This window comes from Pseudophryne corroboree, chromosome 11 (assembly GCF_028390025.1).
Source record: "Pseudophryne corroboree isolate aPseCor3 chromosome 11, aPseCor3.hap2, whole genome shotgun sequence".
In the NCBI taxonomy this organism is placed as follows: Eukaryota; Metazoa; Chordata; class Amphibia; order Anura; family Myobatrachidae; genus Pseudophryne; species Pseudophryne corroboree.
Window position 1 is genome coordinate 107,279,155 of NC_086454.1, and position 24,390 is coordinate 107,303,544.

At 48.6% G+C, this 24,390-nt stretch overlaps 1 protein-coding gene across 3 annotated transcripts in view; it reads right to left on the minus strand.

Moving 5' to 3' along the window:
* INS (insulin) overlaps positions 1 to 23,197 on the minus strand; it is a 150,055-nt gene extending 126,858 nt beyond the window's left edge. For 2 of the 3 annotated variants that reach the window (XM_063946116.1, XM_063946117.1), the window contains exon 1: positions 22,946 to 23,197. The gene's annotated coding sequence lies outside the window, so the exon portion shown is untranslated. The remainder of the gene's footprint in view (positions 1 to 22,945) is intronic. The other variant, XM_063946118.1, reaches the window with a different exon arrangement.
* Positions 23,198 to 24,390: the final 1,193 nt, after the last annotated feature.

The window sequence follows — 24,390 nt, forward strand, 5'->3', positions numbered from 1 at the left end:
TTCCACACTATATTGTGGTACTGAAGCCAGAAGGCTAGGTGAGACTTATTCTAAAAATTTGTTTTTGAACACTTACAAAGGTTCAAATTAAGATGAAGTCACTCAGAGCAGTGATAACGAACCAGGAATAAGGGGACTATATAGTGTCCCGGGACATCAGGGATGCTTACCTCTATGTCCCAAATTTGCCCTTCTCACTAAGGGTACCTCAGGTTCGTGGTGCAGAACTGTCACTATCAGTTTCAGACGCTGCCGTTTGGATTGTCCACGGCACCCTGGGGTCTTTACCAAGGTAATGGCCGAATTGATGATTCTTCTTCGAAGAAAAGGCGTCTTAATTATCCCTTACTTGGACGATCTCCTGATAGGGGCATAGTCCAGGGAACAGTTGGAGGTCGGAGTAGCACTATCTCGGATACTGCTACAATCAGCACGGGTGGATTCTAAATATTCCAAAATCGCAGCTGATCCCGACGACACGTCTGCTGTGCCTAGGGATGATTCTGGACACAGTCCAGAAAAAGGTGTTTCTCCCGGAAGAGAAAGCCAGGGAGTTATCCGAGCAAGTCAGGAACCTCCTAAAAACAGTGCATCATTGCACAAGGGTCCTGGTAAAAATGGTGGCTTCCTACGAAGCAATTCCATTCGGCAGATTTCACGTAAGAACTTTTCAGTGGGATCTGCTGGACAAATGGTCCGGATCGCATCTTCAGATGCATCAGCGGATAACCCAATATCCAAGGACAAGGGTGTCTCTCCTGTGGTGGTTATAGAGTGCTCATCTTCTAGAGGGCAGCAGATTCGGCATTCAGGATTGGATGCTGGTAACCACGGAGCCCAGCCTGAGAGGCTGGGGAGCAGTCACACAAGGAAAAAATTTCCAGGGAGTGTGATCAAGTATGGAGACTTTTCTCCACATAAATATACTGGAGCTAAGGGTAAATTTATAATGCTCTAAGCTTAGCAAGACCTCTGCTTCAAGGTCAGCCGGTATTGATCCAGTGGGAAAAACATCACGGCAGTCGCCCACGTAAACAGACAGGGCGACACAAGAAGCAGGAGGGCAATGGCAGAAACTGCAAGGACTTTTCGCTGGGCGGAAAATCATGTGATAACACTGTCAGCAGTTTTTCATCCCGGGAATGGAAACTGGGAAGCAGACTTCCTCAGCACGACCTCCACCCGGGAGAGTGGAAACTTCATTGAGAAGTTTTTTCCACATGATTGTAAACCGTTGGGAAATACCAAAGGTGGACATGATGGCGTCCCGTCTGAACAAAAAACGGGACAGGTATTGCGCCAGGTCAAGAGACCCTCAGGCAATAGATGTGGACGTTCTGGTAACACCGTGGGTGTACCAGTCGGTGTATGTGTTCCCTCCTCTGCTTCTCATACCTAAGGTGCTGAGAATTATAAGACGTAGAGGAGTAAGAACTATACTCATGGCTCCGGATTGGCCAAGAAGGACTTGGTACCCGGAACTTCAAGAGATGCTTACAGAGGTCTTATGGCCTCTGCCGCTAAGAAGGGACTTGCTTCAGCAAGTACCATGTCTGTTCCAAGACTTACCGCAGCTGCGTTTGTCGGCATGGCGATGGAAAGCCGGATCCTAAGGGAAAAAAGGCATTCCGGAAGAGGTCATTCCTACCCTGGTCAAAGCCAGAAAGGAGGTGACCGCACAACATTATCACCACGTGTGGCGAAAATATGTTGCGTGGTGTGAGGCCAGGAAGGCCCCACAAAGAAATTTCAACTCGGTCGTTTCCTGCATTTCCTGCAAACAGGAGTGTCTATGGGCCTCAAATTGGGGTCCATTAAGGTTCAAATTCGGCCCTGTAAATTTTCTTCCAGAAAGAATTGGCTTCAGTTCCTGAAGTCCAGAAGTTTGTCAAGGGAGTATTGCATATACAAACCCCTTTTTTGTGCCTCCAGTGGCACTGTGGGATCTCAACGTAGTTCTGGGATTCCTCAAATCACATTGGTTTAAAACCAGTCAAATATGTGGATTTGAAGCATCTCACATAAAAAGTGACCATGCTCTTGGCCCTGGCCTGGACCAGGCGAGTGTCAAATTGGTGGTTTTTTCTCAAAAAAGCCCATATCTGTTTGTCCATTCGGACAGGGCAGAGCTGCGGACTCGTCCCCAGTTCTCTCCCTAAGGTGGTGTCAGTGTTTCACCTGAACCAGCTTATTGTGGTGCCTTGCACCTACTAGGGACTTGGAGGACTCCAAGTTGCTAGGAGTTGTCAGGGCCCTGAAAATATGTTCCAGGACAGCTGGAGTCAGAAAATCTGACTCGCTGTTTATACTGTATGCACCCAACAAGTTGGGTGCGCCTGCTTCTAAGCAGGCGATTGCTCGTTGGATTTGTAACACAATTCAACTTGCACATTCTGAGGCAGGCCTGCCACAGTCTAAATCGGTTAAGGCCCATTCCACAAGGAAGGTGGGCTCATCTTGGGCGGCTGCCCGAGAGGTCTCGGCATTACAACTCTGCCGAGCAGCTACGTGGTCAGGGGAGAACACGTTTGTAAAATTCTACAAATTTGATATCCTGGCAAAAGAGGACCTGGAGTTCTCTCATTCGGTGCTGCAGAGTCATCCGCACTCTCCCGCCCGTTTGGGAGCTTTGGTATAATCCCCATGGTCCTTTCAGGAACCCCAGCATCCACTAGGACGATAGAGAAAATAAGAATTTACTTACCGATAATTCTATTTCTCGGAGTCCGTAGTGGATGCTGGGCGCCCATCCCAAGTGCGGATTATCTGCAATACTTGTACATAGTTACAAAAATCGGGTTATTATTGTTGTGAGCCATCTTTTCAGAGGCTCCGCTGTTATCATACTGTTAACTGGGTTTAGATCACAAGTTGTACGGTGTGATTGGTGTGGCTGGTATGAGTCTTACCCGGGATTCATAATTCCTCCCTTATTGTGTACGCTCGTCCGGGCACAGTACCTAACTGGCTTGGAGGAGGGTCATAGGGGGAGGAGCCAGTGCACACCACCTGATCCTAAAGCTTTACTTTTTGTGCCCTGTCTCCTGCGGAGCCGCTATTCCCCATGGTCCTTTCAGGAACCCCAGCATCCACTACGGACTCCGAGAAATAGAATTATCGGTAAGTAAATTCTTATTTTTTTTTTCTTTCTTTATACATACATACTAGTTACGAGTATACTATCTCTTTATCAACCAGTCTATATATTAGCAGCAGACACAGTACAGTGCGGTAGTTCACGGCTGTGGCTACCTCTGTGTCGGCACTCGGCAGCCCGTCCATAATTGTATATACCACCTAACCGTGGTTTTTTTTTCTTTCTTTATAGTCATACTAGTTACGAGTATACTATCTCTTTATCAACCAGTCTATATTAGCAGCAGACACAGTACAGTGCGGTAGTTCACGGCTGTGGCTACCTCTGTGTCGGCACTCGGCAGCCCGTCCATAATTGTATATACCACCTAACCGTGGTTTTTTTTTCTTTCTTTATACATACATACTAGTTACGAGTATACTATCTCTTTATCAACCAGTCTATATTAGCAGCAGACACAGTACAGTGCGGTAGTTCACGGCTGTGGCTACCTCTGTGTCGGCACTCGGCAGCCCGTCCATAATTGTATATACCACCTAACCGTGGTTTTTTTTTCTTTCTTTATAGTCATACTAGTTACGAGTATACTATCTCTTTATCAACCAGTCTATATTAGCAGCAGACACAGTACAGTGCGGTAGTTCACGGCTGTGGCTACCTCTGTGTCGGCACTCGGCAGCCCGTCCATAATTGTATATACCACCTAACCGTGGTTTTTTTTTCTTTCTTTATACATACATACTAGTTACGAGTATACTATCTCTTTATCAACCAGTCTATATTAGCAGCAGACACAGTACAGTGCGGTAGTTCACGGCTGTGGCTACCTCTGTGTCGGCACTCGGCAGCCCGTCCATAATTGTATATACCACCTAACCGTGGTTTTTTTTTCTTTCTTTATACATACATACTAGTTACGAGTATACTATCTCTTTATCAACCAGTCTATATATTAGCAGCAGACACAGTACAGTGCGGTAGTTCACGGCTGTGGCTACCTCTGTGTCGGCACTCGGCAGCCCGTCCATAATTGTATACTAGTATCCAATCCATCCATCTCCATTGTTTACCTGAGGTGCCTTTTAGTTGTGCCTATTAAAATATGGAGAACAAAAATGTTGAGGTTCCAAAATTAGGGAAAGATCAAGATCCACTTCCACCTCGTGCTGAAGCTGCTGCCACTAGTCATGGCCGAGACGATGAAATGCCAGCAACGTCGTCTGCCAAGGCCGATGCCCAATGTCATAGTACAGAGCATGTCAAATCCAAAACACCAAATATCAGTAAAAAAAGGACTCCAAAACCTAAAATAAAATTGTCGGAGGAGAAGCGTAAACTTGCCAATATGCCATTTACCACACGGAGTGGCAAGGAACGGCTGAGGCCCTGGCCTATGTTCATGGCTAGTGGTTCAGCTTCACATGAGGATGGAAGCACTCAGCCTCTCGCTAGAAAAATGAAAAGACTAAAGCTGGCAAAAGCAGTAGCACCGCAAAGAACTGTGCGTTCTTCGAAATCCCAAATCCACAAGGAGAGTCCGACTCCAATTGTGTCGGTTGCGATGCCTGACCTTCCCAACACTGGACGTGAAGAGCATGCGCCTTCCACCATTTGCACGCCCCCTGCAAGTGATGGAAGGAGCACCCGCAGTCCAGTTCCTGATAGTCAGATTGAAGATGTCAGTGTTGAAGTACACCAGGATGAGGAGGATATGGGTGTTGCTGGCGCTGGGGAGGAAATTGACCAGGAGGATTCTGATGGTGAGGTGGTTTGTTTAAGTCAGGCACCCGGGGAGACACCTGTTGTCCGTGGTAGGAATATGGCCGTTGACATGCCTGGTGAAAATACCAAAAAAATCAGCTCTTCGGTGTGGAAGTATTTCACCAGAAATGCGGACAACAGGTGTCAAGCCGTGTGTTCCCTTTGTCAAGCTGTAATAAGTAGGGGTAAGGACGTTAACCACCTCGGAACATCCTCCCTTATACGTCACCTGCAGCGCATTCATAATAAGTCAGTGACAAGTTCAAAAACTTTGGGTGACAGCGGAAGCAGTCCACTGACCAGTAAATCCCTTCCTCTTGTAACCAAGCTCACGCAAACCACCCCACCAACTCCCTCAGTGTCAATTTCCTCCTTCCCCAGGAATGCCAATAGTCCTGCAGGCAATGTCACTGGCAATTCTGACGAGTCCTCTCCTGCCTGGGATTTCTCTGATGCATCCTTGCGTGTAACGCCTACTGCTGCTGGCACTGCTGTTGTTGCTGCTGGGAGTCGATGGTCATCCCAGAGGGGAAGTCGTAAGCCCACTTGTACTACTTCCAGTAAGCAATTGACCGTTCAACAGTCCTTTGCGAGGAAGATGAAATATCACAGCAGTCATCCTGCTGCAAAGCGGATAACTGAGGCCTTGACAACTATGTTGGTGTTAGACATGCGTCCGGTATCCGCCGTTAGTTCACAGGGAACTAGACAATTTATTGAGGCAGTGTGCCCCCGTTACCAAATACCATCTAGGTTCCACTTCTCTAGGCAGGCGATACCGAGAATGTACACGGACGTCAGAAAAAGACTCACCAGTGTCCTAAAAAATGCAGTTGTACCCAATGTCCACTTAACCACGGACATGTGGACAAGTGGAGCAGGGCAGACTGAGGACTATATGACTGTGACAGCCCACTGGGTAGATGTATGGACTCCCGCCGCAAGAACAGCAGCGGCGGCACCAGTAGCAGCATCTCGCAAACGCCAACTCTTTCCTAGGCAGGCTACGCTTTGTATCACCGCTTTCCAGAATACGCACACAGCTGAAAACCTCTTACGGCAACTGAGGAAGATCATCGCGGAATGGCTTACCCCAATTGGACTCTCCTGTGGATTTGTGGCATCGGACAACGCCAGCAATATTGTGTGTGCATTAAATATGGGCAAATTCCAGCACGTCCCATGTTTTGCACATACCTTGAATTTGGTGGTGCAGAATTTTTTAAAAAACGACAGGGGCGTGCAAGAGATGCTGTCGGTGGCCAGAAGAATTGCGGGACACTTTCGGCGTACAGGCACCACGTACAGAAGACTGGAGCACCACCAAAAACTACTGAACCTGCCCTGCCATCATCTGAAGCAAGAAGTGGTAACGAGGTGGAATTCAACCCTCTATATGCTTCAGAGGTTGGAGGAGCAGCAAAAGGCCATTCAAGCCTATACAATTGAGCACGATATAGTAGGTGGAATGCACCTGTCTCAAGCGCAGTGGAGAATGATTTCAACGTTGTGCAAGGTTCCGATGCCCTTTGAACTTGCCACACGTGAAGTCAGTTCAGACACTGCCAGCCTGAGTCAGGTCATTCCCCTCATCAGGCTTTTGCAGAAGAAGCTGGAGACATTGAAGGAGGAGCTAACACGGAGCGATTCCGCTAGGCATGTGGGACTTGTGGATGGAGCCCTTAATTCGCTTAACAAGGATTCATGGGTGGTCAATCTGTTGAAATCAGAGCACTACATTTTGGCCACCGTGCTCGATCCTAGATTTAAAGCCTACCTTGGATCTCTCTTTCCGGCAGACACAAGTCTGCTGGGGTTGAAAGACCTGCTGGTGACAAAATTGTCAAGTCAAGCGGAACGCGACCTGTCAACATCTCCTCCTTCACATTCTCCCGCAACTGGGGGTGCGAGGAAAAGGCTCAGAATTCCGAGCCCACCCGCTGGCGGTGATGCAGGGCAGTCTGGAGCGACTGCTGATGCTGACATCTGGTCCGGACTGAAGGACCTGACAACGATTACGGACATGTCGTCTACTGTCACTGCATATGATTCTCTCAACATTGATAGAATGGTGGAGGATTATATGAGTGACCGCATCCAAGTAGGCACGTCACACAGTCCGTACTTATACTGGCAGGAAAAAGAGGCAATTTGGAGGCCCTTGCACAAACTGGCTTTATTCTACCTAAGTTGCCCTCCCACAAGTGTGTACTCCGAAAGAGTGTTTAGTGCCGCCGCTCACCTTGTCAGCAATCGGCGTACGAGGTTACATCCAGAAAATGTGGAGAAGATGATGTTCATTAAAATGAATTATAATCAATTCCTCCGCGGAGACATTGACCAGCAGCAATTGCCTCCACAAAGTACACAGGGAGCTGAGATGGTGGATTCCAGTGGGGACGAATTGATAATCTGTGAGGAGGGGGATGTACACGGTGATATATCGGAGGGTGATGATGAGGTGGACATCTTGCCTCTGTAGAGCCAGTTTGTGCAAGGAGAGATTAATTGCTTCTTTTTTGGGGGGGGTCCAAACCAACCCCTCATATCAGTCACAGTCGTGTGGCAGACCCTGTCACTGAAATGATGGGTTGGTTAAAGTGTGCATGTCCTGTTTTGTTTATACAACATAAGGGTGGGTGGGAGGGCCCAAGGACAATTCCATCTTGCACCTCTTTTTTCTTTTCTTTTTCTTTGCATCATGTGCTGATTGGGGAGGGTTTTTTGGAAGGGACATCCTGCGTGACACTGCAGTGCCACTCCTAGATGGGCCCGGTGTTTGTGTCGGCCACTAGGGTCGCTAATCTTACTCACACAGCTACCTCATTGCGCCTCTTTTTTTCTTTGCGTCATGTGCTGTTTGGGGAGGGTTTTTTGGAAGGGACATCCTGCGTGACACTGCAGTGCCACTCCTAGATGGGCCCGGTGTTTGTGTCGGCCACTAGGGTCGCTAATCTTACTCACACAGCTACCTCATTGCGCCTCTTTTTTTCTTTGCGTCATGTGCTGTTTGGGGAGGGTTTTTTGGAAGGGCCATCCTGCGTGACACTGCAGTGCCACTCCTAGATGGGCCCGGCGTTTGTGTCGGCCACTAGGGTCGCTAATCTTACTCACACAGCTACCTCATTGCGCCTCTTTTTTTCTTTGCGTCATGTGCTGTTTGGGGAGGGTTTTTTGGAAGGGACATCCTGCGTGACACTGCAGTGCCACTCCTAGATGGGCCCGGTGTTTGTGTCGGCCACTAGGGTCGCTTATCTTACTCACACAGCGACCTCGGTGCAAATTTTAGGACTAAAAATAATATTGTGAGGTATTCAGAATAGACTGAAAATGAGTGTAAATTATGGTTTTTGAGGTTAATAATACTTTGGGATCAAAATGACCCCCAAATTCTATGATTTAAGCTGTTTTTTAGTGTTTTTTGAAAAAAACACCCGAATCCAAAACACACCCGAATCCGACAAAAAAAATTCGGTGAGGTTTTGCCAAAACGCGTTCGAACCCAAAACACGGCCGCGGAACCGAACCCAAAACCAAAACACAAAACCCGAAAAATTTCAGGCGCTCATCTCTATATTGCACATTAATTTTTTTGTATAGCGATGGAGCAGGATGCACCTGGCCCATCCCAATTGGATCAAATGAGTTGTTTGGGGGTCCCAGTGACTCCATTAGGAGAGACATTCAGTTTTAGTAAGGAGGACATTGATCGTATCCTTTCAAAAGAAGCACTTTCATTAGAGGATATTTCTTACAACTCTGAAGAGGTTTATCGTCAATTATTGAGGATAAAACGTTGCAAAATAGATTTTATGTTACACAGCATCTCTCTTTCAGATTACTACAGAGACCACAAAATCCCACTGGGGTTTAGGGTCAGGAATAATCTGACTATCGGACGCAATAACCCGGAGTTCGTCCGAAAATGGGTGGCTATATTAAATAAATGTGCGTTTGATCTTATGATCTTAGTGATAGAAGCCAATAAAGAATTACATAGCACAAGACAGAAAATAGCCACATAATGTATGAGAAGAAACACAAAAAGATACTGGAAGAAGATGCTAGTGGTAATTGGTTGCAGAAATTGGAATCCCAGTGTGAACAATATCGCAGAGAATTATTGAAATTTAAAAGGAGTAAACGTTTTGCAGTGGATTCTGATTATGACGAAAACCGTGTTTACAGTTGGCTGTCTGGCTCTGGCAAACAGGGCAGGACAACAGCCCTATCCAAAAGGAGACCTTGGCACAGGAATAGACAACAACAGCATAATGTTTGGGAGCGATCCAGCACAGACAGTGATTTTTTGGTCTCAGAAACCGATGAGGGTAATAGATCTGATGCAGCCCCTTTAGGAGCAGCAAAAAGGGATACTTCCAGAACAAAAGACGACCTCCCACCCGCAAGGGTGGGCAGAACAAGAGGGGCAAAGAAACTTGCGGACAAGAAGAAAAAATAATTTTCAACCTTTCTGATCGTAATTTTTCTGACTTAGAGTTACAAGTGCTTAATCGAGGACTTAGCTTCGTTCCTACGAATTTTTTTAAATGAATATAACTGGAAACGAGATCTCCATAAATTCTCACGTAAATTGAGATTGAAAGAACGTTTTGATGGTAAATTTTCTGGTGGTGAAGTAAACGTCTTTTCAGAGTTTTTGCAGAAAACATCTAGGTCAACGTATGACCCAGTATCGGTTAATCCGTCTATTAAAATGTTCAGTAGGCTGTTAGATGAATCCGTGAGCAAATACACCAGCTCTCCGTATAAAGTAAGACCAAATCTATCAAAGGCAGAAGCTGATGCTTTGAAGTCGTTGGAGTCCTATGAGGATATTGTAATCAAGCCCGCCGACAAAGGCGGGGCCATCGTCATTCAGAATATCGATGACTACAGGACTGAGATACTGTCCCATCTGTCGGATGTGGAGGTATCTAAAAAATTGTCATGTGACTCTACTCCTAGATATCAGAAGGAACTTGTGTCCATCCTGAAATCGGCTGCTGATGACCATAAGATCACTAAGAAAATATTTAACGCATTATGTATACAATATCCTAAGACACCAGTTTTGTATACTATCTCTAAGCTTCATAAGAATAGTCAAAAACCACCTGGACGGCCCATAATTTCGGCCCGGGATTCTTTGTATTCACCAGTATCGCAGTTGCTTGATTGTGTGCTGCAACCATGTTTAGTTTCCCAGGACTCTTTTTTGAAAGATACAACTTCTTTTCTGCAGCTTTTAGAGGATTTTCAAGAAGTTGCACCAGGTTCTTTGTTATGCTGTTTGGATAATTGTAGCTTATATACCAACATTCCCCATGATGGTGGCATTGAGGCTATGAGGAACTTTATTGAATGTAATGTTCCAGTTGAAACATTTGATCATTCCCAGTTCCTTCAGTTACTTGAGTTAACATTGTATCGTAACTACTTTTTGTTTGACAGCTGTTATTATTTGCAACAGAGAGGGTGTGCTATGGGGTCTTCCGTAGCCCCCTCTTATGCAAATATTTATATGTTTGCTCGAGTCTAAAATGTTTTTTACAGATCCTGGACGTAATAAAAAAAATTTGTTGTATAAACGATACATCGATGATGTGTTCCTGCTGTGGTCGGGGGGACAACAATTATTTGAGGAGATGATGGCTGATATTAATGGTTTGCCTACACCAATTAAGTTTACATACGTATGTAGTATTTAGGATGTGAACTTTTTGGATGTCCATGTTAGGGTTATCAACAACAGTTTTGTTAGAGAGGTGTACACCAAACAAACAGATAGGAATACTCTGTTGGTGGCTTCCAGTCATAATTCTACGGCTTTGAAAAATGGATTGCCATTGTCGCAGATGATGCAGGTGGCTCGAATTACTAGTGAACCAGCTAATGCCTCTATTGAAATAGACACAATTTTGAATACATTTTTAGCAAGAGGCTACGACAAAAAAAATTAGGATTTTGGTTACCTACCGGTAAATCCTTTTCTCGTAGTCCGTAGAGGATGCTGGGGTCCACATTAGTACCATGGGGCATAGACGGGTCCACCAGGAGCCATTGGCAATTTAAGCGTTTGAGAGTGTGGGCTGGCTCCTCCCTCTATTCCCCTCCTACCAGACTCAGTCTAGAAACTGTACCAGAGGAGACGGACATCTTCGAGAGAAGGATTTTTTTTTTTTTTTCATCAATGATTTTTATTGAAAACAAGTTTTCTTTTTGCAAGGGGAAGGGGTACAGAAAAGAAAAAAGGAAGGGGCGGGGAGGTACATATAACCAAGGGAACAGGATGTAAACATGCAAATATCAAAATTGTCAGAAAATCAAATATAACAATCTAATATAGATACAATATAAAAAATACAAAGTCATCTTGGAAAAAGATACAGATAAACACGGGCCAAACATGAAAACATATCAATAAACAGATAATCAATAAAAGACACAGGGGTAGTAAGGTAAGGCCGGTGCACAGGGCGGAAGTATAAGCCGAGTCAGTTAGAGAGAAGGTGAAACACCCCCTCCAGCAGTGACGTAGTCATACCATGTCCTCCATTTCACCATTGGGGAGGAGGCCGCAGAAGAGTAAGGCAGGAACTCAGTTTCCATAGTAAAATGGAATTGAATTTTGTTGGTGACTAGGGATAGAGGAGGGGGAGAAGCTTGTTTCCAACTTTGGGCCAATGCAGCCCTAGCAGCTATACAAATATGCCCCACCAGGTACGAGAGAAGGATTTAACACCAGTAGTGGCGAGATTCATACCAGCTCCCAGATACAAGGCACATCAAGCTAACTTAGCTTGAAAACTCAGCAACCGCTGAAACATTACTTACCAAGTAACAATGCAGTACTCAACTAAAACGAAGTTGTACTGAACCAAATAACGATAGCAGAAAAACAAAGCGCTGGGCGGGCGCCCAGCATCCTCTACGGACTACGAGAAAAGGATTTACCGGTAGGTAACCAAAATCCTATTTTCTCTTACGTCCTAGAGGATGCTGGGGTCCACATTAGTACCATGGGGATGTACCAAAGCTCCCAGAATGGGAGGGAGAGCGCGGAGACTCCTGCAGAACTGACTGACTGAACTTCAGATCATCAGAGGCCAAAGTATCGAACTTGTAGAACTTTGCAAACGTGTTCGACCCAGACCAAGTTGCAGCTCGGCAGGAGGACCCCACCTTACAAGTAGAGTGGGCCTTAACAGTCGTGCCGTGGAATATGCATGCTGGATAGTGAACCTAATCCAGCGAGAGATCCTCTACTTAGAAGCAGGACACCCAATTTTCTTGGGATCATACAGGACAAACAGAGTCAGATTTTCTGTGATGAGCAGTCCTCTTCACATAGATTTTCAGAGCCCTTACAACATCCAAGGACTTTGATTAAATTGAGGAGTCAGTAGCTACTGGCACCACAATAGGTTGGTTGATATGAAATGCCGACACAACCTTCGGAAGAAAACTGCTGACGTGTCCGGAGCTCAGCTCTATCTTCGTGAAAGATCAAGTATGGGCTTTTACAGGACAAAGCCCCCAACTCCGACACACGTCTAGCAGAAGCTAAGGCCAACACCGTGACAGCCTTCCATGTAAGAAATTTGACCTCAACCTCCTGTAGAGACTCGAACCAGTCCAATTGGAGGAACTGCAATACCACTTTAAGGTCCCAAGGTGCCGTAGGCGGTACAAAAGGAGGTTGGATGTGCAGAACTCCCTTCAAAAAGGTCTGAAACTCAGGGAGGGCAGCCAATTGTTTCTGGAAGAAAATGGATAGGGCCGAAATCTGGACCTTCACAGATTCCAATCTCAGGCCCATATCCAGACTGGCTTGTAGGAAGAGGAGAAAACGTCCCAGTTGAAACTCCGCCGCAGGAAATTTCTTGGACTCACACCAAGATACATATTTTTTCCAAATTCGATGGTAATGTTTAGACGTTACTCCTTTCCTAGCCTGTATCAGGGTAAGAATAACCTTGTTCGGAATGCCCTTTCGAGCTTGTATCAGTTGTTCAACCTCTATGCCGTCAAACGTAGCCGCGGTAAGTCTTGATAGGCAAACGGACCCTGCTGCAGCAGGTCCTCCCGAAGAGGACTCGCCTCTTCTAGCAGTAGATCCAGAAGATCCGCGTACCAAGCCCTTCTTGGCCAGTCTGGAGCAATGAGGATTGCTTGAACTCTTGTTCTCCTTATGAGCTTTAGAACTCTTGGGATGAGTGGAAGTGGAGGAAACATGTACACCAACTGGAACCTCTGACATTGCAGCTCTGCTCTTCGTTCCGCCTTGTCGGTTTATGTAAGCCACTGTCGTTACATTGTCCGACTGCACTTGAATGGCCCAAATTCTCAGAAGATGGGCCGCTTGGAGAAGCCCGTTGTAGACGGCTCTTAATTCCAGAATGTTTATCAGCAGGCTGGCTTCCAGACTTGACCACCTTCCTTGGAAGGTTTCCCCTTGAGTGACTGCGCCCCACCCCCGGAGACTTGCATCCGTGGTTAGAAGGATCCAGTCCTGAATCCCGAACCTGCGGCCCTCCAGAAGGTGAGGTAATTGCAGCCACCAGAGGAGTGAGATCCTGGCCTTTGGCGACAGACGTATTCTCTGGTGCATGTGTAGATGAGATAATGACCATTTGTCCCGGAGATCCAGTTGGAAGGACCGAGCATGAAGTCTCCCGTACTGCAGAGCCTCACAAGAGACCACCATCTTCCCCAGAAGGCAAGAGCACTGATGAACCGACACCCGGGCTGGCTTCAGGACATCCCAGACCATTGTTTGTATCACCAACGCTTTTTCCTCTGGAAGAAACACCCTCTGCACTTCCGTGTCGAGGATCATTCCCAGAAATGACAACCTCCTGGTTGGTTCCAAATGTGATTTTGGAAAATTCAGGATCCAACCATGCTCCTTGAGAAGCTGGGTCATGAGAGCTATGGGCTGTAACAGCTTCTCCTTGGACGATGCCTTTATCAACAGATCATCCAGATATGGAATTATGTTCACCCCCTGTCTGCGGAGGAGAACCATCATTTCCACCATCACCTTGGTGAAAATCCTCAGTGCTGTGGAGAGGCCGAATGGCAGGGCCTGGAATTGAAAATGACAGTCCAACAGTGTCAATCGGAGATAAGCTTGATGTGGCTGCCAAATCGGAATGTGGAGGTACGCATCCTTGATATCCAGGGATACCAGGAATTCCCCCTTCTCCAGACCTGATATCACCGCCCTTAGAGACTCCATTTTGAACTTGAACTCCCTCAGAATGGGGTTTAGTGACTTTCGGTACCACAAAAAAAGGTTCGAATAGTAACCTTTGTTTTGCATCTGGGGAGGAACTGGTTCAATAACCTGTGCCTCCACCAACTTCTGGATGGCTCCCTGTAGGGTAGCCCTGTCTGCCGGCAAAGCTGGCAAGCCTGATTTGAAGAACCGGTGAGGAGGGAGATCTTGAAATTCCAGCCGGTACCCCTGGGACACAATATCTTGTACCCTGGGATCCAGACCAGACGACACCCAGACGTGACTGAAATGTCTGAGTCTCGCCCCCACCGGCCATACCTCCGGGCCGCACGGTCCACTGTCATGCTGAGGACTTTGGCATACCTGAAGCAGGCTTCTGTTCCTGGGAACCCGCAGCAGCAGGTTCCCAAGAAGGTGTTGGACGGTTTGGCCTTTCTTGTTTTAGCAACCCGAAAGGCCTGTGATGCAGCTGAAGAAAAAGGTTTCTTCGTAGCAGGTGCAGCTGAGGGGAGAAAAGGTGACTTACCCCTGTATCCGTGGAGATCCACACATCCAACGCTTCCCCAAAGAGAGCCTTACCTGTATAGGGTAGGGTCTCCACACCTCTCCTGGATTCCGCGTCGGCAGACCACTGGCGCAGCCACAGTCCTCGACGAGCTGAGACCGACATGGAAGATATTCCTGCAGCCATTGAACCCAGGTCTTTCATGGATTCCACCATAAATCCTGCAGAATCCTGAATGTTACGTAAAAATAAGATTTTACTCACCAGTAAATGTATTTCTCGTAGTCCGTAGTGGATGCTGGGAACTCCGTAAGGACCATGGGGAATAGTCGGGCTCCGCAGGAGACTGGGCACTCTAAAAGAAAGATTAGGTACTATCTGGTGTGCACTGGCTCCTCCCACTATGACCCTCCTCCAGACCTCAGTTAGGATACTGTGCCCGGAAGAGCTGACACAATAAGGAAGGATTTTGAATCCCGGGTAAGACTCATACCAGCCACACCAATCACACCGTATAACTCGTGATACCTCTCAACAGATGGCTCAACAATAACCCTTAGTTAGGCAATAACTACATACAAGTATTGCAGACAATCCGCACTTGGGATGGGCGCCCAGCATCCACTACGGACTACGAGAAATAGATTTACCGGTGAGTAAAATCTTATTTTCTCTGACGTCCTAGTGGATGCTGGGAACTCTGTAAGGACCATGGGGATTATACCAAAGCTCCCAAACGGGCGGGAGAGTGCGGATGACTCTGCAGCACCGAATGAGAGAACTCAAGGTCCTCCTCAGCCAGGGTATCAAATTTGTAGAATTTAGCAAACGTGTTTGCCCCTGACCAAGTTGCAGCTTGGCAAAGTTGTAAAGCCGAGACCCCTCGGGCAGCCGCCCAAGATGAGCCCACTTTCCTCGTGGAATGGGCTTTTACTGATTTAGGATGCGGCAATCCAGCCGCAGAATGCTCCAGCTGAATTGTGCTACAAATTCAGCGAGCAATAGTCTGCTTAGAAGCAGGAGCACCTATTTTGTTGGGTGCCTACAGGATAAAAAGCGAGTCAGTTTTCCTGACTCCAGCCGTCCTGGAAATATAAATTTTTAAGGCCCTGACTACGTCCAGTAACTTGGAATCTTCCAAGTCCCTAGTAGCCGCAGGCACTACAATAGGTTGGTTCAAGTGAAAAGCTGATACCACCTTAGGGAGAAACTGGGGACGAGTCCTCAATTCTGCCCTATCCATATGGAAAATCAGATAAGGGCTTTTACATGACAAAGCCGCCAATTCTGACACACGCCTGGCCGAAGCCAAGGCCAATAACATGACCACTTTCCACGTGAGATATTTCAAATCCACAGTTTTAAGTGGCTCAAACCAATGTGATTTTAGGAAACTCAACACCACGTTGAGATCCCAAGGTGCCACAGGAGGCACAAAAGGGGGGCTGAATATGTAGCACTCCCTTTACAAATGTGAACTCCAGGCAGTGAAGCCAGTTCTTTCTGGAAGAAAATCGACAGAGCCGAAATCTGGACCTTAATGGAATCCAAGTTTAGGCCCATAGTCACTCCTGACTGTAGGAAGTGCAGAAAACGACCCAGCTGAAATTCCTCCGTTGGGGCCTTCCTGGCCTCACACCACGCAACATATTTTCGCCAAATACGGTGATAATGGTTTGCGGTTACTTCTTTCCTGGCTTTTATCAGCGTAGGAATGACTTCCTCCGGAATGCCCTTTTCCTTTAGGATCCGGAATTCAACCGCCATGCCGTCAAACGCAGCCGCGGTAAGTCTTGGAACAGACAGGGCCCCTGCTGTAGCAGATCCTGTCTGAGCGGTAGAGGCCATGGGTCCTCTGATATCATTTCTTGAAGTTCTGGGTACCAAGCTCTTCTTGGCCCATCCGGAACCACGAGTATCGTTCTTACTCCTCGTTTTCTTATTATTCTCAGTACCTTTGGTATGAGAGGCAGAGGAGGGAATACATAAACCGACTGGTACACCCACGGTGTCACTAGAGCGTCCACAGCTATTGCCTGAGGGTCCCTTGACCTGGCGCAATATCTAGTTTTTTGTTTAGGCGGGACGCCATCATGTCCACCTGTTTACCAACAGTTGGAAGACTTCTGGATGAAGTCCCCACTCTCCCGGGTGTAGGTCGTGTCTGCTGAGGAAGTCTACTTCCCAGTTGTCCACTCCCGGAATGAACACTGCTGACAGTGCTAAGACGTGATTTTCCGCCCATCGGAGAATCCTTGTGGCTTCTGCCATCGCCATCCTGCTTCTTGTGCCGCCCTGTCGGTTTACATGGGCGACTGCCGTGATGTTGTCTGATTGGATCAGTACCGGCTGGTTTTGAAGCAGAGGCCTTGCCAGACTTAGGGCATTGTAAATGGCCCTCAGTTCCAGAATATTTAGGTGTAGGGACGACTCCTGACTTGACCAAAGTCCTTGGAAATTTCTTCCCTGTGTGACTGCCCCCCAGCCTCGAAGGCTGGCATCCGTGGTTACCAGGACCCAGTCCTGTATGCCGAATCTGCGGCCCTCTTGAAGATGAGCACTCTGCAGCCACCACAGTAGAGATACCCTGGTCCTTGGAGACAGGGTTATCAGCCGATGCATCTGAAGATGCGATCCCGACCACTTGTCCAAGAGGTCCCACTGAAAGGTTCTTGCATGGAACCTGCCAAATGGAATTTTGCTTCGTAAGAAGCTACCATTTTTCCCAGGACTCGTGTGCAGTGATGCACCGATACCTGTTTTGGTTTCAGGAGGTCTCTGACTAGAGATGACAGCTCCTTGGCTTTCTCCTGCGGGAGAAACACTTTTTTCTGTTCTGTGTCCAGAACCATCCCCAGGAACAGTAGGCGTGTGGTAGGAACCAGCTGTGACTTTGGAATGTATAGAATCCATCCGTGCTGTTGTAGCACTTCCCGAGATAGTGCTACTCCGACCAACAAATGCTCCTTGGACCTCGCCTTTATAAGGAGATCGTCCAAGTACGGGACAATTAAAACTCCCTTTTTTTCGAAGGAGTATCATCATTTCTGCCATTACCTTGGTAAAGACCCTCGGTGCCGTGGACAGTCCAAACGGCAGTGCTTGGAATTGGTAATGGCAATCCTGTACCACAAATCTGAGGTACTCCTGGTGAGGATGGTAAATGGGGACATGTAGGTAAGCATCCTTGATGTCCAGGGATACCATGTAATCCCCCTCCTCCAGGCTTGCAATAACCGCCCTGAGCGATTCCATCTTGAACTTGAATTTTTTTATGTATGTGTTCAAGGATTTCAATTTTAAAATGGGTCTCACCGAACCGTCCGGTTTCGGTACCACAAACAGTGTGGAATAGTAACCCCGTCTTGTTGAAGTAGGGGCACCTTGACTATCACCTGCTGGGAATACAGCTTGTGAATTGCCTCTAGCACAGCCTCCCTGCCTGAGGGAGTTGTCGGCAAGGCAGATTTGAGGAAACGGCGGGAGGAAGACGCCTCGAATTCCAGCTTGTACCCCTGAGATACTACTTGAAGGATCCAGGGATCCACCTGTGAGCGAGCCCACTGATCGCTGAAATTTTTGAGGCGGCCCCCCACCGTACCTGGCTACGCCTGTGGAGCCCCCGCGTCATGCGGTGGAATCAGAGGAAGCGGGGGAAGAATTTTGATTCTGGGAATTGGCTGACTGGTGCAACTCTTTCCCTCTTCCCTCGTCTCTGTGCAGAAAGGAAGCGCCTTTGACCCGCTTGCTTTTCTGAAGCCGAAAGGACTGTACCTGATAATACAGTGCTTTCTTAGGCTGTGAGGAAATCTGAGGTAAAAAAATTTCTTCCCAGCTGTTGCTGTGGATACGAGGTCCCAGAGACCATCCCCAAACAATTCCTCACCCTTATAAGGCTCTATGTGCCTTTTAAAGTCAGCATCACCTGTCCAGTGTCGGGTCTCTAATACCCTCCTGACAGAATGGACATTGTATTAATTCTGGATGCCAGCCGGCAAAATATCCCTCTGTGCATCCCTCATATATAAGATGACGTCTTTAATATGCTCTTATGTTCGCAAAATAGTATCCCTGTTTAACAGGGTCACAGACCACGCTGCAGCAGCACTATCTGCAGGTCTCAGTCTAGTACCTGAGTGTGTAAATACAGACTTCAGGATAGCCTCCTGCTTTTTATCAGCAGGTACCTTCGAAGTGGCCGTATCCTAAGACGGCAGTGCCACCTTTTTTGACAAACGTGTGAGCGCCTTATCCACCCTAGGGGATATCTCCCAGCGTAACTTATCCTCTGGCGGGAAAGGGTACGCCATCAGTAACTTTTTAGAAATTACCAGTTTGTTATCGGGGGAACCCACGCTTTTTCACACTTCATTCACTCATTTGATGGGGGAACAAAACACTGCCTGCTTTTTCTCCCCAAACATAAAACCCTTTTTTAGTGGTACTTGGGTTAATGTCAGAAATGTGTAAAACATTTTTTATTGCCGGGATCATGTAACGGATGTTCCTAGTGGATTGTGTATATGTCTCAACCTCGTCGACACTGGAGTCAGACTCCGTGTCGACATCTGTGTCTGCCATCTGAGGGAGCGGGCGTTTTTGAGCCCCTGATGGCCTTTGAGACGCCTGGGCAGGCACGGGCTGAGAAGCCGGCTGTCCCACAGCTGTTACGTCATCCAGCCTTTATTGTAAGGAGTTGACACTGTCGGTTTATACCTTCCACCTATCCATCCACTCTGGTGTCGGCCCCACAGGGGGCGACACAGTGGCGTCATAAGGGAGGTGCGGGGGGTGCGGCCCGCACCCTGGTGTCACCCTTCAATGGGGTGACACCAAAACGAGCCGCGCACTCACACCCGCACCCTCAGCCGATCTACTGACATGAGCAGGTCCACGCACCGCGGCTGCGACCACACCCCCTCCTCCCTGGCACCAAGCGGCAACGCAGCACAGAGGCCCGCACACCCGCCAGCACTACACCGCAGCTGCCGGGTCCGGGCTCCATAGACAGAGCCGGCATTCGGAATGGCAGCTCTGGCGACCGCAATCGAAGCTCCGATCGGGCAGGTCAGTATGCAGCCAGCAGCGGTGGCAGGGTGTAAGTGTGTGTTCGGGTGAGGGGGGGCCCGTGGTCCACCAGACGCATCCGCCCTCTCTGAGTATCCGTCAGAACGGCTGGCTGCGGCCCTGCAGGTTGCTTGCAGAGAGCTCTTTCAGTCAGCCACCATTGAGTCTGTGACATCCATGCAGGGAAGCAAGCTGCTGTCAACATCCGAGTCAGCAGTAAAGTGAGAAAGTTCGTTTTCTAGCTATGGGGGGAGGGGCCTGGACTGCGAGGTGGACATGAGGGGACCGCTATGAGGTGGACATGAGGGGACCGCTATGAGGTGGACATGAGGGGACCTAGGGTGCTATGAGGTGGACATGAGGGTGCTAGGGGTGCTATGAGGTGGACAGGGACGGTTCTACACCTTGTGGCGCCCAGTGCGAAAATTCTACTGCCCCCCCCCCCCCCCGCGGCAAAACAGTGCGCGCCAGCGGCGAACGACAAAAATAGAGGCATGGCTTCATAGGGGGGGGGGCGTGGCCACAGTTATGCCCCCAGTAGCTGTGCCCCCAGATTTGCCTCAACCAGTTGTGCACCCGTTGATTTGCCCCCTGTAGCTGTGCCCCCTGTAGCTATGCCCCCAGTAGATTTGCCCCAGTAGTTGTGCCCCCAGTGGATTTGCCCCAGTAGTTGTGCCCTGTCGCTGTGCCCCCAGTAGTTGTGCCCCCTGTAGCTATGTATGTAGCTATGTACGTGTTTGTGCCACCCACTTCTGTCGCTTTGCTTAGTCATCCAGCGACCTCGGTGCAACCTTTTGGCCTAAACTGGATTAAAATAATATTGTGAGGTGTTCAAAATAGATGGAAATTAGTGGAAATAAAGGTTATTGAGGTTATTAATACTATAGGGACAACCAAAACCTGAAAAATGGGCAGGCGCACATCTCTACTAAGTATTCCGTGCTGTGTAAAGCAGGAGGAGGTCCATGGGGGGGGGGGGGGGGGGGGGGTGACACCATGAGTTACCACACCGGGTGACACCAACCCTAGTGACGCCTCTGGGGCGACATCACATTTATCGGCATCTGCTCTGCCACCACATAAGCCTCCTCATCAAACGTGTCGACACAGCCGTACCGACACACCGCACACACACAGGGAATGCTCTGACTGAGGATAGGACCCCACACAGCCCTTTGGGGAGACAGAGAGAGAGTATGCCAGCACACACCAGAGCGCTATATAATTTAGGGATTAACACTATATTGAGTGAATTTTTCCCAATAGCTGCTTGTATATACAATATTGCGCCTAAATTTAGTGCCCCCCCCCTCTCTTTTTAACCCTTTAAGCCTGCAAACTACAGGGGAGAGCCTGGGGAGCTGTCTTCCAGCTGCACTGTGAAGAGAAAATGGCGCCAGTGTGCTGAGGGAGATAGCTCCGCCCCTTTTTCGCTGACTTTTCTCCCACTTTTTTATGGATTCTGGCAGGGGTATTTATCACATATATAGCCTCTGGGGCTATATATTGTGATATATTTGCCAGCCAAGGTGTTTTTATTGCTGCTCAGGGCGCCCCCCCCCAGCGCCCTGCACCCTCAGTGACCGGAGTGTGAAGTGTGCATGAGGAGCAATGGCGCACAGCTGCAGTGCTGTGCGCTACCTTGGTGAAGACTGATGTCTTCTGCCGCCGATTTTCCGGACCTCTTCTGGCTTTGTAAGGGGGACGGCGGCGCGGCTCCGGGAACGAACACCAAGGCCAGTTCCATGCGGTTGATCCCTCTGGAGCTAATGGTGTCCAGTAGCCTAAGAAGCCCAAGCTAGCTGCAAGCAGGTAGGTTCGCTTCTTCTCCCCTTAGTCCCTCGATGCAGTGAGCCTGTTGCCAGCAGGTCTCACTGTAAAATAAAAAACCTAAAATAAACTTTCTTTCTAGGAGCTCAGGAGAGCCCCTAGTGTGCATCCAGCTCGGCCGGGCACAGAAATCTAACTGAGGTCTGGAGGAGGGTCATAGTGGGAGAAGCCAGTGCACACCAGATAGTACCTAATCTTTCTTTTAGAGTGCCCAGTCTCCTGCGGAGCCCGTCTATTCCCCATGGTCCTTACGGAGTTCCCAGCATCCACTAGGACGTCAGAGAAAACAATTCAACTTCACTTTTATCCATTGTATCCAAATCCTCAAGTAACGTGCCTGACCACTGAACTATAGCTTTGGAAATCCATACACAGGCAATAGTAGGACGTAGTATCGCCCCTGAAGCCGTGTATATGGATTTGAGCGTAGTATCAATTTTGCGATCAGCCGGCTCCTTTAAGGCGGTAGATCCTGGGACAGGTTAAAACTACTTTTTTTGAGAGTCTGGATACAGACGCGTCCAGTATGGGTGGGTTTTCCCATTTTTTCCTACCCTCCTCAGGGAAGGGGAAAGCAACCAGAACCCTTTTAGGTATCTGGAATTTTTTCTCCGGGTTTTCCCACGCTTTTTCAAAAATAGCATTTCATTCTTTGGACACAGGGAAGGTTAGCAAGGCTTTCTTATTGTCTGTGAAGTAAGCCTCCTCAACCTGCTCCGGTGTTGTATCAGCAATATTCAACACATCCCTGATAGCCTCTATCATGAACTGCACCCCTTTAGCAAGTGATGCGGCCCCATGCAGCACATCCCCATCACCGCCTGCCGTGTCAGAATCGGTATCCGTGTCATCCTGCATAATCTGGTCAAGAGCACGTTTGTGGGAACTAACTGAGGGGGGCCCTAAGGTAACAGAACCGGACCAAACTGCCATAGAGTTCTGTAAAACCTGAGTTGCAGATTCATTCTGTGCAACCCTAGTAGAAATCTGAGTTATCATAGATTTGATAGAGGATAACCATTCAGGCTCCCTTGCTGGTATCTGCGCTAAAACAGTGCAATCCTGATTACATGGAATGAGATCATCCTGAGAGGACATATCCTTTGCAGCATATGACACAGCACACACACACACACACACACACACACACACACACACACACCATACTCTGTAGCACACATGTATGTCACAAACACATACAGATAGCTATATAGATAGAACACAAACATACACCTCTTTCACATTAAAATAAGACACAGCCAGCATCATTTTTTACAGAAAGTAAAGCAAACAGGCCACCATCATTAAACACGCCCCCCTTCCCCCCCCCCCCCCATGCAGGTCAGCCGCACACCTGAAGAGTAAGTGCTGACCCAGCCACTGTCATTTATAAATACACCGCTCCCCAAACCCACCTCCCACCCACATGCAAGACACACACCTGCTAGTTGTTGCAGTCAGTGGAGAGACAGTCACTGCCTCACCCGACCAGCTCTCCGTCACAAAGCCACATGGAGATTGCTTGAGAGGAGCTGTGCTCTCCCGCTCCCCCTACTGTTCATTCAGCCAGCCTCTCAGTTTAAATATAAGGACGGATGCTGCTGCAGCGTTATAGACAGCCCGAAGAGCGTCTTACAAAAAAAAAGACACATCGGTTAGCTGCGCTGATGGATCGGCGGGCAGGGGGGGTTTCCAGGTACTCAGAACCCCCCCCCCTGTGTGCGCGTATGGCCCTGCACCCCCAAGCCTCCACAGTGGCTACGGGGGTGGGAGTTATGCCACTGGCTCCGCCTCTTCTCAGTATAGACCCTTGAACATTCAGCTTCAGGCCCATGTGTCCCTGAAGTCATGGGCAGATTTAAGGGTCAGACCGTGCCTAGTGGGAAATCCACCACTGCCTGAAGTCATGTGATTGGTCCTCATGATTACATCTCTCTTGGCAGAGCTCAAAGAAAGGTGGCTGTAGTGCACAGTCCATGGGACTCCTGATAGTGGCGTCAATGAGAAAGTAAAATAATACTGGCATCAAGCGCAAAGTGGCTGTACAGTATGTGTGTGCAGGTAGACGCTGAAGACAGATTGACTACCTTATGCTAATGCGAGGTGCTGCTCAGCTACTGCAAGGTTCTGTGCGTCTGCAAGTGCCACCCTCAGCTTTTACACCAAACACAGCAACCATCATCTTTAGCGTTGCCACATGCTAGGTGCAAGAGGTCCATCAGTAACAGGCTTCCTTTCCCCATATGCAGGACCCAGAGTTGCACGGAGCTTTAAATACATCCCCATGACACTCCCACAAGTCAGGGCAATTTCGTGTAACCCACCCCTCCCGCAGGCTAATCCTAACTCTCCTCCTGCAGCCTAATGGCCATACCTGTATGTGTGTTTCCATGAAACTTGGCGTTTCTGGGCCGAAACCGGGTGGTGACAATACGCCAAATTTAGACCTGATCGTAGATGTGCTAAATTTAGTACATCTACGATCGGTCACACAGACATGCAGGGGGACACCCAGCACAGGGCTAGTCCGCCCCACATGTCAGGCCTGACCCCCCCCTCCCCGCACAAGTAGAAAAGCATCGCACAGCGGCGATGCTTCTGTACTTTAGGAGTAGCTTCCTGCCAGCGCAGCTCCTGCGCGCTGGTAGGAGCTACTCGTTGCTGTGAGGATCGCTGCGGCTACGTGTGACGTCACGCAGCCCGCCCCCCCAACGGTTCGGGCATACCTGCGTTGCCTGGACCGCGCCCCTAAACGGCGGCCAACGCCGCCGGCCCGCCCCCTCCCGCCCAGTGACCACCCCTGCCTGTCAATCAGTCAGAGGCGATCGCAGGGCTGAGACAGGCACAGCGATCAGGTCTGAATTCGGCGCAATGTCGGCCCAGAAA